The following is a 16,027-nucleotide window of genomic DNA, read 5'->3' on the forward strand; positions in this document are numbered from 1 at the left end:
TGAATTTACACCAATATTATCAGTTCAAAATCAACAAAAAGGTTTTCTTCCTTAATTTTATATGTCTTTTCTCTCTCCCTGAAAATCTTGACTCATTGCATCCACAGATTTGCCTATTTTATCCTACAATATACATGTGTTTCAAAATTACCATGCCAACATTACTACAGAAAATAAAACTGAATGTAATTTAAGATTTCTCTACTGTTCTTTTCAACCTGAGAATATATTCCAGGGTCGCAGATATGCCACATTTCTAGAGAATCAGACATGCAACAAGGTCTTCAGGGTAAAAACACAGTAGTCATGACATGGCACACACAAAGGAGCAAGGGAAGAGAACAGTAATTTCACAGAAGGTCCATGTGCGGAGGATTGTAACCAAAGACATCTTTCACTGTGGTGGTGTTTCAACAGAGGCTCCCCAGCTGAAAATAACAGATGACAAGCGCCCACATAGTCTAGAGATGTTGGACTATCTACGTCAGACGTTGCTCGGAGGTGCCCCCGACACCCTGGCGTCTGAGAGAGCAGTTGAGGTAGGGGGATGTGGGGAGGAGAATGGATGGAGGTGGTTAGTGGGAAGGAAGGATTTCTTAGCGGAGAGTTGTCAGGACACTGGTGTCACCCCTCACCCCCATGGAGGAGGAGAGGTGGTCCTTTGCCCCACACTTCCAGACAAGGGAGGGGACTCTAGCCTCAAGACCAAAGCAGGAAGCAATGCCAGAGGGAGTGGTAGGACCCAGAGGAATGTGAGGAAGCTTTGATGGAACAGCTGAGTCGGGATTATCCCCTCTGCTTCTACCCAAACCCCGACACTGAACAACTGAACAACGACACTGAACAACTGAACAACGGAGTGAGCAATGTGAGCCCTGAGACAAGCTTTCCTGGCTGGGGTCCCTTTCTGGCCCCTCCAGTCACTCCTGTGGGATAAGCCTGGGTGGTGAGGCCGGTCGTCAACATCCTGCCCCACACTCCACCTCTCCTTCTGCCCTTCCTGCTTTGTGCAGCTTCTCTCGGATTCTTAAAACTGTGTGTCTAGGGAAGCAAGGAGGCCGCTATGATCTGCCATGAGACGAGCTCTGCGCGCTCTCTGCTCCCTTCAGTTAGGGATTTGGTGGCTATTCCCAGGGCACTCCTCACAAACCTTAGCACATTCCTTCTGGCTGCAGAGACCAAGGCTCCACACTCTGACTGACTGAGACCTTGAAGCAAGGGGGACATCATCCACAGAACCAAACACTGGATGTCAGGAGCCCAGAGGAATCACTGGTCTTGTCCAGATGTGGTGTGTGGCCCCCCTTCTCGCACCCAGCCCTTCAAATATGTTGTTTCTCTTGCTTATAACCTCCCACCTGTTCCACCACACCCTCTGCTCCACCCCTGTTTCCCCAGAATAATCCCCCACCACCAGACATGTACATCCCTGCCAGCGCCAGCCCGCACTTTGAGCTCACACCTCTGACCCTGCTGCACTTCTGGAGAGTCTGCCCAGATCACACACCTCTCTGACATGTTTTCTTGAATCATCTTCGGTTCGTTTTGTGGGTTCGCTGGGTTTGCAGTGCCTGCCCTGGTGTCTTTTGTCAACTCTGCCAGCTCCAGGATCTTTTACATTAGAAGCTCCAGGTTGATAGCTTCCAACATTAAAAAAAAAAAAAAAAAAAAAAAAGAAAGAAAGAAAAGAAAAGGAACATTTGTGTATGTTTGGGAAACCACATAATAAAAAGGAAATAAATGTGAGGTCCTCAGAAGTTTAACACTGGCTCGCCTTGCCCCTCACCTCATGAGTCACTCACGGCCATGAGGCAAGATTACTAAGTCTAATTAAGTAATGCAGCTGACAAACCACTTCCAAATACAGTCCGTGGTGCTTTCTCTTGATGTAGGTGTTCCTAAAAATCACTAGACTAAGCAAAATTAAACAGCTCAGGGCCAGGGGAGTCCATGTGATTTCCGCATCATTTTAAATGCCATCAGTGACACGTTCCAAGAAAGAAGATGGGACCCGAATAAAAACAGGGAGTTTAGAACATGTGAAGTGGTTCATAAATAACAGAAAACATGACAGTGAATAGGGCACTTTCCCTTGAGAAGGACCCTGAGGTGTGCTCGTAGAGGAGGCTGGGAAGGGTTGTGGCATGTCTGTGATCCTGAACAGTGGAAAGAGCATTATTTGAAATTGATCAGAAAGAGGGAGCATCCTTGATGATGGGTGGGTTTATCACCCTTGGTTTCCCTTGGCACCAAATATCAAAGGTAAGCAATCTTCTGTAACCTTAAATCCTGAGACATGTTTTTCTGCCTTTGAGATTCAGGTCCCTTGCAGCATGTGTTTCTGATAGATAGTGGTTTCATCAAAATGGAAAATCGAATCCAACATTATAGACTTCTTTTAGAATTTTTTTATCACCGTTTCTAATTTTTCTCATCTGCACTCAGTGCTTTGGAAATTGTAGCAATGGTTGCTTGAAACCACAAAATGAGCCGTTCCTGGCACTGGGATGGAGTTACTTCTGCAGGACTCGGCAATTGCCGTTAAGATCTTCATATATAAATAATGCTTTCCTCACCGCTGGGACTCTTTGGGGTTTGGAGCCAGCGGGCTTAGACATGTTTGGGATGTTGGATGAATATTTGTTTGCTGTAATATCAAAAAGCACACATGTGCAAAAACATCGCAAAGCACCACCTTTTGAGAGAGTGCACGTGGTGAACCGAGGTAGCTAGTAGCTGAGGTGTGAGCACATGCGTGTGCATGTGCACGTGTGCACATGTGTGCACATGTTTTGTGTGTTCCTACCTAACTCAGTTCCAGTGGGTGCAGATCACTGTTCATAGGCAAAGGCAGAATGCACCTAACTTTTCCACTGTTCCCTAATCTATCAATTGCTTTGAAACAAATTCACAAGTGCCATAGCCGAACCCACTGTAAGTGAAAATGACTGTTTCCACAGAGCTTTCCTTTCTACTGAACACCATGGTGTGTCACTGCACTGGAGTATTTATTGATTTTGATCTCCTTAAATCATAAACACAATACTCCTGAATATGGGTTTCATTAACCAGAAAAAAATAGACATTAAAAATCTTTTTAAAAATAGGGGCATCTGGCTGTTTCAGTTGGTAGAGCATGTGATTCTCTTTTTGTTTTTTGGGGTTTGGGGTGGTTTTTGGCTTTGTTTGTGTGTTTGGAGAGAGAAGGCAGGGGGAGGAGCAGAGAGAGATGGAGAGGGGGAATCGCAAGCAGGCTCCATACCCCTCGCGTAGCCCAACAGGGGCGGTGCTCTATCTCAGGACCTTGAGGTCCTGACTTGAGCTGAAGTCAAGAGTTGGACACTTCACTGACTGAGCCACCCAGATGCCCCCTAGAGCATGTGATTCTTGGTCTCGGGGTCATGAGTTCAAGGCCCCTGTTAGGCATAGAGCTTACTTAAAAAACAAAAGAAAACAAAAAAAACCCCACAACTTTAAAAAGTGGAGAAGAGCATGAGAAGAGGAGGAGGAGGTGGAAAGGAAGGCGAAACACCAAAGGAGAAGCTGCATCTCCTTCTGGAAGCTGGTACATGTTTGGGGGGGTGGGGGAGGGTGTTCTTATACACCTTTCTTAACATATCTAGGCTTAATTCCAGAGGGTCCCTAGAAGCTTGGAAAATGTTCCTCATATCAATAGTGTCCACATTAAAGATATTAAAGACTGCATCAGTAGTGTCTGGATTACGTTCATTCGTATCAGGCTAAGAATTCTTCTAAAGTCATATTTGATTTTAGCCCTCAAGTTACCAACTCAGTAAGTAGAGAGCAGAGACAGAACCTAAGTGGCTCCAGAGAAAAACCAGCCACCCAGGACAGAATCCAGCCCTTAGGAAATGCTGCCTCCTTCCTGCAGAGGACACACAGGGGAATGCTTGGCCCAGAACCACGTGACCCCCTCCACCCCGCCCCCAGGCACTGGCCTTCCAGGCTGACAGGCGCACAGATGTGGCCACGCTCAGTGACTCTCTTCTGGGGCTGCTTTCTATCTCAGAGAACAGCACCAGCTGCCTTCAGAGTGGAAGGTGCCGGAGTGGAAGGCTGCCCACCTCCGGATGTCCATTTCCATCAGATGCTTCCCCTCTGCTGTCTCAGATTCCCTCACCAGCCCCCCACTCTGTAAACTGCCTCCGTGTTGTTATGCTAATTACACTGCTTCCACACTCTGCCTGAAGATGGAGGGGAAACCTGCAGCTCAGAGGAGCCCCTGGCTGGCTCAGTCAGGGGAACCTGCAACCCTTGATCTCAAGGTTGTGGGTTTGAGCCCCGCACTGGGTGTCAAGATTATTTAAAAATAAAATCTTAAATAAGAAAAAAAAGGCAGCTGAGGTGAATTTGTCTCCAGAAGCCCCATGCTGGTCACAACAGCAAGGGACAGGGCATGGAGGAGAAAGGGGAGCCCTGGTGTAATGAGATAACCCGACACAGTGTGTGAGGTAGTCACATGGGTGAGAGCCACAGAGAGGGAGAGCAGACAATTACAGAGTGCCTACCGCAGGCCAGGCAGAATGTCCAGCACTGGGAATCGAATAGGGAGCCCGGCAGACCCAATCCCCCTCATAAGAGCCAGCAGCTGGGCTAGGGGGCCCTGGGAAAACGCAGGTGAGCAGGGACAGGGTGGGGCTGGGTGATTCCTGTACCTGGGGGGGGGCCACAAAGGGGTCTAAGTCTTCCCGAGCAAGACTTCCCGAGAGCACCCACGTAGGGGAACAAGGGTGGGTTCGCTCCGCCTCTCCATTCCCAGAATTCACAGACTGCCTGCCTCTTGCCAGGTCACAGGAGAGCATCTTGTTGGTCACCACAGAACTTCTGGATGGTGAGCCAGCAGAGAGCACAGGATGGGCCAGGAAGAACCCCGAAGAAGCTGGCAGGGTGTGGGGCAGATGGGAACCGCTCACCAGTGAAGGATGGCTGACTGTCCAACGTGGCCTAGCCACACATTTCAATATTGTACAGTGGTTTAAGAAAAGCTACTCTGAGTTTTTACAACAGGAAAAATGTTATAATAGAGTATTAAATCTTAGGTCAAGAAATAAAATTGTATTATATTCACACACATTTACACATGAACACCTGGTTATCATAAGGCTACTTAGCACTGTAAATTATATTTTTCCCTTGACATTGAAGTCATTCATTCATTCATTCTTTCATTCGTTATTGAGTATCTATTAGGTACTAGGTTCTAGGAATACGAGAAAACCGCCTCAGCCCTCAAGGACCTCCCAGCCTTCTGGAAGAGCTGGGAAAGGTAACAGGTGATTATAATAGTACAGCTGGGACACCACTGACAGGTGTAAGAGAAGGACGTGTTCTTCGATTTCAAATTGCTTGTGTTTATTAAAACACAAGCACTTCCTTTTGCCAAACTCCATTCTCTACTTCACACTTGTGGGTGCTCCTCCCAGGGCTGACATCTGACTATGGTCACCCCAGGCTGGGTAGGCCAAAGGTTTGGGCATCTGGAAGCTAAGAGGAAAGCCCAAGTTGGTTCTGCAAACAGCACATGTGGCCGTGAGTCAACATTCTTCTTCCCAAAGTGGCAGTGCTCACCCAACATGCAGTCTGACAGCCAGAGACCCAGTTGGTGAGGTGCTTGCAGGTGCAGAACAATGGGCAGGGGCTCTAAAAGCGAGTCCTGGTAATACTCATTCTCACTCTTCCGTTGCTCTGAACCGAGCTCTCTTGCCCTCGGCCCCCACCAGCCCTTGTCCGGAGAGGTGATGGGCCTGCATATCCACAGACGTGTTTTATGTGATACTCTTCCCTGCAGAGACAGCCTCTGTGCCCTGCCCGAGTTCCATGTGTCAACAGTAGTAACTGCACAAATGTTGCTTTCAAAGGGCTTATTATTCCCAGTAATCATAATAATAGTGACAGTCATTGTGTTTGGAGCCCATCCTATGATGAGGGTCAGAGATAAAGGTTTTATGTTCATTGTCACATTTAATGCTTACCACAACCCTATGAGCCAAGTAGACTATTATCCCAAATTCAACAGACGAGCAAACATAGAAAAATTAATTCACTTGCCCAAAGAAATGTAGTTAGTAGGTGGTAGAGCTGGGTTTTGAATCAAGTCTGATTCCATAACTAGTGGGTTTAACCCACCTCCTAGGTCAATGCTAGACTAAGTCCTTCAGGAGCTAAATAGTCACCAAGGACCTTTCTGCTCCTGGCTGTTCCCTTTGCCTACGGTGTCCCCTCCCCATATCTACACAACTCCTTCCAGCATCCTGTCTGGAATGGCGCCTCTTTCTCTGTATTTCCCTATCCTTTCCCCTGCTTTATATATTTCTTTCTTTATTTGGATATTTCTTTCATCAAGCTATAACTGACATATAATATTGTGTCCGTTTCAGGTGTAACACACAATGATTTGATACCTGTATATATTGCAAAATGATCAGCACAGTAAATCCAGTTAACATCTATCATCATAGGTAGTTTATAAATTACTTTTCTTGTGATGAGAAATTTTAAGATCTACTCTCTTAGCAGCTTTCAAATATACAATGTTTTTTTTTTTAAATTTATTTATTTGACAGAGAGAGATCACAAATAAGCAGAGAGGCAGGCAGAGAGAGAAAGGAGGAAGCAGGCTCTCTGCAGAGAGCCCGATGTGGGGCTCGATCCCAGGACCCTGGGATCATGACCTGAGCCGAAGGCAGAGGCTTTAACCCACTGAGCCACCCAGGCGCCCCACCAAATATATAATGTTTTATTAACTGTAGTCACCAGGCTGAACATTACATCCCCAGGACTTTTGTTATTTTGTAACTAAAGGTTTGTACCTTTTGACCACCTTCACACATTTCTGCTTTATTTTTGTTCATAAACTTACTCTTACCTGACATCGGAGGTAAGAGTATCTATCATGTATCTATTATTTGTTTATTATCAATCTCCCCATTAGACTAAGAAGTCCTTGGTGGGGGAGGGGGGACATTTGTTTTGCTTACTGCTAAATCTCTAGAAGAGAGTCTGGTCCACAGAAGATACCGCAAAAAAGATTGTTGAATGATTGGACAGATTTCATGCTAATTAAGATTATGCAAAATTGGAGCTCCTGGATGGCTCAGTCATTTGTGTGTCTGCTTTTGGCTCAGGTCATGATCTCAGGGTCCTAGGATTGAGCCCCGCATTGGGCTCCCTGCTCAGCAGGGACCCTGATTCTCCCTCCCCCTCTGCAGCTCCCCCTGCTTGTGCTGGCTCTCTCTCTCAAATAAATAAATAAAATCTTTTTTTTTTTTTTAAAGATTATACAAAGCTGAAATGGTACCAGGTAAAATATTAATAAAGACTCACTTTATTTGCAAAATTTGAAATGTTTCCAAAATGTAAGAATTCATTAAGAGTCACCGGATTTTGAAGCTGGTAGAACAGGAAATGGTAAGCCATGTTCCTGCTGTTAATCTTGGTTAAAAGAAAAACCTCTCTTTCTGTACTTCTAACACTCTGACACTGAAAGTGGTTTTTTCCTACACCAAGTAATCTTCCAGTTCCTAGCAGACACTGAATGTGTGTCCTACAATCTAATTTAATTCTGGCGCGAACTGCCCAGTTAGCCCAGGCCCCAAGGCCAAGGCCTCAGTCCCACAAGACTTCCTCCCAGCCTCGGCCACCAATCACAAGTGGAGGGTCCCCAGATTGCCACAACTTCTGTCCAACCTGGCTACAGAATCAAAGATTCCAACAGGTCCCCCCTCGGGCCCTCTCAGGTTCAGTAATTTGCTAGACCATCTCACAGAACCCTGGTAAACAGTTTACTTGCTATTACTAATTATTATAAAGGATTCAGCTCAGGAGCAGCCAAAGGAAGAGACGCATAGGGCAATATGGCATGAAGAATGGCATGGGAATGGCGTGAAGTTTCCACACCCTCTCATGTGCGTCACTCTCCAGGTAGCTCCCCAAGTTCACCTTCCTTGATGCTCTCCAGCACCTTCAGTCAGTCTTTGTGAAGACTTCCTTACACAGATCACATTGTTGGCCACCAGTGATTGAACTCATTCTCCAGCCTCTCTCCCCTTCCCAGAGGTCCAGGGGTGGGACTAAAAGTTCCAGCCCTTTATAAAAAAAATTTTATTTATTTATTTATTTATTTGGCAGAGCAATCAGGCAGAAAGAGGAGGAAGCAGGCTCCCCACTGAGCAGAGAGCCCAATGCGGGGCTCGATCTAAGGACCCTGAGATCAATGACTCGAGCTGAAGGTAGAGGCTTAACCCACTGAGCGACCCAGGCACCCCATGTTCCAGCCCTTTAATCACTGGGTTGGTGATACTCTCGGATACTCTAAGATACTCAAGGATTGGGTAGGTTCCTTCGGCAACTGGCCCCCATACTCCTAGACTCACCGCAGTAACAGAAACTCAGGAGTGGTTGCAAAAGGGCCTGGTTATGAATGACAACTATCATTTGGGAAATTCCGAGGGCCCTAGAAACTCTGTGCCAAGAACCTGGGAGGAAAACCAAATACTAATTTGTTATATAACATTAGGAACTCTGTGCCAGGAACAGGGTCAAATATCCAATATGTATATTTTTTATGACATTTGAGCTGGAGACTGGGTTTGGGTTTGGGATCCCCTGAGCCAGGCTGTTCTTGAACCCTGCAAATCGCGTGAGTGATTTTGAGGACTGGTGTGCTTTTATTTTATCATTCGCTAACATTGTAATTGGAAGTATTTTTGGTGCCTATTAAAATGTCATTCAAGTATTCACTAGGTGCAGGTGCTGAAAAACCTGCCTGAAATTCATTAACTTTGGAGCAGAAGTTAAATGTGACAAAACATGTCACAGAGAAGCCCACTGTGCTCCGCCAATCCCCCGCCCTGGCAACTGTGGAGAGAGAACATGGCAAAATATTACAAAGCCAATGATGGAGAAGATTTAAAGCAACTCTCAGCCAAATAAATAAATAAAATATTTAGGGGCACCTGGGTGGCTCAGTCAATTAAGCGTCTGACTCAATTTTGTCTCAGGTCATGGTTTCAGGGTCCTGAGATGGAGCCCCCGTGACAGGCTCTGTGCTCAAGTGGGGAGCCTGCTTGAGATTCACTCTCTCTCTGTCCCCCTAAAAAAATTTTTTTTAATCTTTAAAAAAATAAATAAAACATTTTTAAAAAGGGGTGTCTGGGTGGCTCAGTGGGTTAAAGCTCTGCCTTCGGCTCAAGTTATAATCCCAGGGTCCTGAGATCAAGCTCTGCATTGGGCTCTCTGCTCAGCAGGGAGCCTGCTTCCCTTCCTTTCTCCCTGCCTGTCTCTGCCTACTTGTGATCTCTGTCTGTCAAATAAATAAATAAAATCTTTAAAAATAAATAAATTTTTTTTTTAAAAAAGAAGGCCCTGTCTTCCTGCTTCGTATTTATTTCTGCAGCAACAACCTTAAATTATGCGAGTTGAAAGTCACTTCCTGCCTAACCCAAGGCCACCCTTTACTACAAGGTCTCAGTACAAAGTCTTCCCTTGTTTACAGCTCCGGTCCCTAGGGGTGCCTGGAGCCTCACCTCTCCACCAAGGGGGGTTATTGCCCCTAATAGAGGTTAGAGCAGAGTGGGTCTGTCCAGCCACAAGGGTGGTTTTCTGGCAGGGAGGCTGCTCGGTCCCGTGTGGGCAGACCCCAAAGGGCCACGACAGTCTTTCAGCTTGCAGTTCTCCTCTCCTTGATGGCAGGAGCTTGCCATCAGCTCCGCGGACTAGAGGGGCTTCTCAAGCACAGACCTTAGCATTGGCAAATAAATGACTAACCTATGCAACCAAAACAGACGTCAGGCCCTGACCCAAGAGTAGACCATCTCTTCTTTCTTTGCTCTGAAAGTGCCTTTCAGCAGCGAACGCCAACTTTAGCTACCTCTCTCAAACATGGCACTGTCAGCAAATAAGGAACAGAAACTTCCAGGGCTAACTCGGCCCCCCACACACCGCCACCCCACCCCAGGGCCTTGGCACAGCTCTGCCTTGAAGAGACTGGAGTTCTGTTTGCAGCCTAGAGGCAGATCGCCCCACCCACCAGGCCCCCTAGATATCCTGAGGCTGCCCATCCATCCCTCCCGTGTTCAAGGAAGGCCTTGGCCCCTGAGCCCATAACTCCTCCCTTGTAAGTCCCACCCCAGGGCTGTCACATCCAGCAGGCTGGTCCCAGAGCTCTGGCCCTCCCCCATTATCCCTCTCCCCACCGCCGCCCATCTCAGCCACTTCTCTCAATATACCTACGATCCTGCACCCTCATCATCCCAAACTTTGGACTCTGCTTAATTGGCAATTTTCCAAAACTTTAAACACTCATTCCAGCATCAGGCACCACACTTGCTCTTTGACAGCACTCACTAGCCATCTTTCTGCACTTTTCCTGGTGATCCTTCCTTCCTGGGCATTCCTGGGCAGCCCAGACTTGAACCAGTGCCACCAACGGCCCCACTCCCTGTCCTCCTTGCAAACCTACCCGGCCAAAGACACGGTGGGCTCTCTGTGCCATGTTCTCTTTCTCTCTCTCTCTCACACACACACAGGCTTAAACTATCAGAGAATGTTCCCCAGGCATGAGTTTGGTGTCACTACAAATCTGTGGCCTGTAGCCCCCAGCGACCTCGGTGCTGCTGGCAGTTCTTCTCCGGGTCTCAAGTTGCTTTTCTAATTCTCTCAGAAGTGATTTCACACTCTCTTTAATCTCCCTGTGGGCGCTTCCCTACCAGTACCCACCCCTACTCCTCACCCATGACTCCTTTCCCACACTTCCCCGGATCCCAGTGCCCCCCACTCCTCCTCCGAGTGATAGGCTCCCTGCTGCTGCCCACCTCATGCCCCCACTTGCACCTGGGATCCCTCCTGGCCCATTCTCAAAGGACTGTGGTCCTCTGAGTAACAGCCCCCAAAGATGGCAAGTCCAGATCCCTAGAAATTGTAAATCTGACCTAGCTGGAAGGTCTTTTCAGAAGTGACTCCATGAAGGATTCTGAGGTGAGGAGACTTTTTTTGAGTACCCAGTGGGGCCTAAATGTCAGCATGTGTCCTTGTAAGATAAAGGCCGGGGGAGAGTTCACAGAGAGACAAGAGGAGGCCATGGGACCCAGGCAGCAGGTTTGGAGATATGTGACCCCAAGCCAAAGAACACCTGGAGTTTCCAGGAACCAAAGAAACAAAAACCAGATTGCCCTCTAGAACCTTCAGAGGGAGCATGGCCTCAACAGCAACACCTTGATTTCAGACTTCTAGCCTAGTGTCCTAGTCAGGACTCTGGGACATAGGAGAAAAGGCCGGCAGGACATGTGGCACTGAGGAAGGAGAAAGTTCTGTCCGTACCCAGCATGCACCACGTTCTGCTGGGGCTCAGCCCTGGAACGCAAAAAGGAACAAGAGCCAGGCGCTGCTGACTGGCACCCCACAGCCAGGGGCACAGCAGGGAAGCGGACAGGAAGGGATCAGACTTGCCTAAAGGAGATCTCTGAGTAGAAAGGCCTTTGACAGGTGTTTGGGCTTTTCAAGACTGCCAGGAACGTGTCACTTTAGGCAAGCAAGGGGCTCTTCTCCATAGCTTCTCTGGAAAGCAGGAAAAAGAACAACAGAAAGAAAAAGACCCAAGGAGTCATAGGAAATAGGCTGAGTGGAAATAATGGGGAGATCACTATGGATGAGAGGCACTGGGTTCTAACCCTCTGTTCTGCTCCTCATGAGTGAGAGGGAGAATTCTTCAGGCTCAGACTGTCTCCGCCATGAGAAGATCTGTTTTGATTAGGAATAAGCCCAAGGAGCAAAGGGCCTGACGCTGAAGGGGCCATCACTGGAGGTGGCTTCAGTGTCACCAGAGTCACGAAGGTCCTCAGGCTCTACTTCTGTACTGTTTGGTATGGGCGCTGGGCGCTCCAAGAATTCAACTTCAAACTTGCAAGTGACTGACTTCAATGCTGCCTCAGAGTCATCCCCAACAGAGATGTAGTGGACCCGCTCAGCCACACAGATCACAACTCAGGAGAAATCCGGCCCAACAAAGGTGGAGTCCATTGGTACCACAGGATGGCGGGCATTTTTGCTGTTCTCCCTAGGGCTCCTTTCAGAATTAAGGAAGGATTTCAGCTTTCTACCAGCTCCACGGATTTATGTCGGTCTGATTAACACTGATATTCACCAATGAACATTCAATATAAATATTTAGCTAGAGGCAGCAACCTTAATGGTGGATCATAAACACATTGGGGGAAAGGAGCAGATCTCCATACACTGCATACGTCAGAAGCCAGTGGATGTTGGAGGCAGGTGTTTCCTACCTCTCTTCAAAGATGGAGATGCTGCAGCCTCGTCCAAGATTATACCACAGGCTGCCCATCCTGGAAGCAAGCACTCAACCCTCCTCTCTATCACTTCACACCCCACCTTGGGTCCCAAGTGGGGTACCTGACCTACAGGGGAGAAACTAGTTCTATATCGCTGGGAAAAACACAGAAGGAACATCATGGAATGTTCTACTTAATGGGCCTGTGAACCTTCAGAAGCTGTTTTTCTGCGCTTTTCTGTTTTATAGGATTCTGTCAAAACTCTCTCCTGCTGTCACCACCTGCAGCCTTCAGGCCTGGACATGCCTTCTAACATTTCCCCTGCACTGTTTGTACAGGTCCCTTGCACACTGGTCCCAGCCCATCCCCAAAAAAGTCAAAACAGGTTCTTGTGGTTTTATGTCAGCCTGAGGAGTGTAGGTACTTCCCCTATAAATTCAAGACAGAGAATAAGGCCTAAGGCTGACTGTTAACCTGCCAAATAATTTCTAGCTATAGACAAGAGGCATGCAGTCTTAGTCTCTTCTCCAAGAACTCTGTCTTGCAAATATGACGGAGTGATAGCAAGGGGACAGGTGGAGAGAGAAAGTGACAGAGTGTACAGTGAAAGGGAATCTGGCGCCTTGGGTGGAGGTGAGATTTTGAAATCGTGTCTGTAGGTTCAGAAAGAAAATATATGTTTATTCTTTTCCTTCCCAAAGATTGTTTATTGAGCCGACAAGCATGCCTGGCCGTTGAGACCAAAGCACAGGAGGCCTGACTGAAGTAATGCATTTGAGGGACTTTAAGCTCTAGATTGGATTTAAGGTACATGAATCTTACTTAGCCTAGATGGCGGTCCGCACTGCCAACGTGAAGATCATGTGGACATTAAAAGAGCCTCACCTGTGGTTATACGCATCGTACTTAGTCCTATCTGCGTCCAAGTTTGTGGTTTGTTCATTCATTCAACAAACACCTCCGAGCACTTATTATGGATTGGGTAGATGAATAAAACACAATCTCTGTCCTTAAGGAGCTCATTAGGCTACGATAATGTGAAACACATTCTCTTATGACAGACATAATGTGATGGGGTAAGGATTGAAGAGTGCTCAGGGGCTCCGGCCTGTTGGTCAGAGGGCTCCAGGGAGACGGAACCAGTGGGACATCATATATATTATAGGAGTACTGGGTAGAGAGAGATAGGTTGGTTATAAGGCATTGCCTCATGTGATTCTAGAAGCTGAGAAGGACCAAGATCTACAGTGGGCAAACTGGAGACCAGGAGAGCTAACAGTGTAATTTCTAGTCTGAGTCTAAGTCCAAGGGCAGAAGAAGACTAATGACCCAACTCAAAGGCATGCAGAGAGACCAAATTCCCTTTTTCAGCCTGTTTGTCTAGTTAGGGCTTTTGTGGAGGGCCATTTGCTTTATTCAATCCACTGATTCACATGTTAATCTGATCCTGACACTTTTCTAGAAGGCCAACTCCCTCACAGTAATGCCCAGAATGATGCTTAATCTAATGTCTTCGCATCCCGTGGGCCCGTCAAGTTGACAAATAAAATTAACCATCACAGGTAGGCAGAAAGGATAGAGCCTATAAAGCCAACAAAGGGGAAGCTAGAGGAATAGGAGGAAATTAAAAGGAGGTGGTAGGAGGGAAGTCACAGGGAGGGAGCCCTTCAATAAGGAAAGAGTGGCCAACAGGGATGGAATCTTCAAGAAGGCAAGTGCAGTAGAGACAGAGATGGACGCTGGGTAGGGTGTAAGGTCATTGGTGGAGAGGGGATGGGGATGGGGCAGAAGAGAGGTTAGAGCAGGTTGTGGAGTAAAAGGAAATGAAGTGGACACAGAGAACCCAAACAAATTTTTCTAGAAGTTTAGTGGTAGGGGGTAGAAAGAAGAGGAGGTGGAAGGGAATGCGCTCCAAGAAGAGGGTTTAGTTTTTGGTACTTTTTCCTGAGAGACTTGCATATATTTCTTTGTGATGGGAAGAACCTGTAAGGGAGGGAAAGGCTGAAGTCAGGGCCAGGCCAGGAGGATAGTCCCTCAGACTGGTAAGCTGTGCCTCTTCCTTTCTCACCAGTCAGAAGCAAGGATGGCAAGAAGCAGAGGGAAAGCCATGGGATTCGGTGGTGGGAGCCCAAGGACACTCCCTTCTGACCCACGGCCATTATGTCCTGCCAAGAAGGCTGGGTCTAGCCAGGTCCACTTAAAGCAGTTGGAGATCAGGTTAGTGATGTGGCCTCTCTCTGCCTGTTTCCCCATCTAAAATATGGGACAATGATACCAACCTCAGAGGGTTATCATGAGAATTCATTAAAACCCTGCATTTAAGCATGTTCAGTAAATGTTGGCTACTGTGCCTAGTAATTATTACCATGAACGCTATTATTAGTATAGCTATCTTTAGTTGTAAGAATTAATTATCAAGTCTATTCTCTTGGTCTCTCCGGGTTTTCCTTTTCCGTTTTTAGAGACAAAAAAAAAGGTCGACCAATTGTTCCCTGGTGCCATGCCCTCAGCCTAGAGGATCAGCCCACGCCCACCCCTGTCCAGAGCAACCAGCTCTTCTCCAGGGCTACCCTCTTCTGCCAAGAGCAGCGTGACACATCTCATGACTTCAGTACTTAAAGAAGAGAGGACACGTATTGGTTGGGTGGACAGCTGAGCAGATCTGGAAGGTTTTCACCTGAGAAGGGCGCATACGCATACTATCTGCTGGACACTCGCGCTAAGATGGGAGCTGAGACACATCAGGTTGGCTCCATTCCAGCCCTGTGGGTAAGTCTGGATTCTAGAATATCCCTGCCTCCGGTCTACTGGGGAGCCTGCCTCTTGGTTAAAATGTTTAGGCTCCGCTCACTTCATAGTAACAGGCTGGGACCTTCCGAGTCCCACTCATGTCCTGAATGCCATGCCATCTCAAGGCATCCAGAACAGAGGCACGGCCAATGAGGGCTGAGTCACTCCTCTGTCATGAATACCTTCCCATTTTCAAATATCTTCTTCTAAAAATACAGTCCATAAATGCATCACCACATGGAAACAAGAGATGGGAGCCTGGAAAGTTCAATCTCAGAGCCTGAAACTTCCCCTAAACCAACTACAAAGGCCAAACACATTTTTGACCTTCTAGAAAAGTGTCAGTGTGGAGCGGAGGCCTGTGTTCTGACCTCACTGACTACAAGAATTTCCTCCTCCTGGCCAGCATATCTTCAAAGAGCCCCTAAGTTTCCAGCATTGATGGAGTTTCCTCACAGGAGGCCTGCGTGCATCTTTTCCATGTCCCTCTCTGCCTTCGAGGTCCCTCAGGGTGGCTCTCTAAAGTGGCCCACCCCATCCTCATTTGGGGAGGCTCTCCTGCCATGTGTTCTGGAAAAAGGGAGTGGGCCTGTCTAGGAAAGATTCCTCTCAGTTAGCATGAGTTCTGAGTCACATCCTGAGAGGGCTGACGGGGAACCAAATTTCTCCATTGCAGATTGTTTCTGAGGAACTCCATTCTAGAGTGAGTGACCACACCTCTCAGCTGGCCCAGGATGGTCTGGGTTTCTGGTGGTTGTTCAGTGCGCATATTAACAGCACTCCTTGCCATTCTCAAGTGTTCTAGTTTGGCAACAACTTTACATGGTTATCCTTGGTCTAGCTGATGGCTGTGACACTTTTGAGCTTCTAGAGTCCCGTGGCATTGGCAGTTGGTTTATTCATGAGTTTTCCCCTGGGCTGAAACCTAATGA

The 16,027-nt window shown here is 47.4% G+C and overlaps 1 long non-coding RNA gene across 1 annotated transcript in view; it reads right to left on the reverse strand.

Annotated features, from left to right (window-relative positions):
• The window catches only part of LOC131813500 (uncharacterized), a 52,699-nt gene that overhangs the window by 32,283 nt on the left and 4,389 nt on the right, over nt 1–16,027 (reverse strand). The window contains exon 4 of the long non-coding RNA XR_009346849.1: nt 1,508–1,640. This is a non-coding gene — a long non-coding RNA (uncharacterized LOC131813500). The remainder of the gene's footprint in view (nt 1–1,507; nt 1,641–16,027) is intronic.

This window comes from Mustela lutreola, chromosome 13, assembly GCF_030435805.1.
Source record: "Mustela lutreola isolate mMusLut2 chromosome 13, mMusLut2.pri, whole genome shotgun sequence".
Taxonomy (NCBI): domain Eukaryota; kingdom Metazoa; phylum Chordata; class Mammalia; order Carnivora; family Mustelidae; genus Mustela; species Mustela lutreola.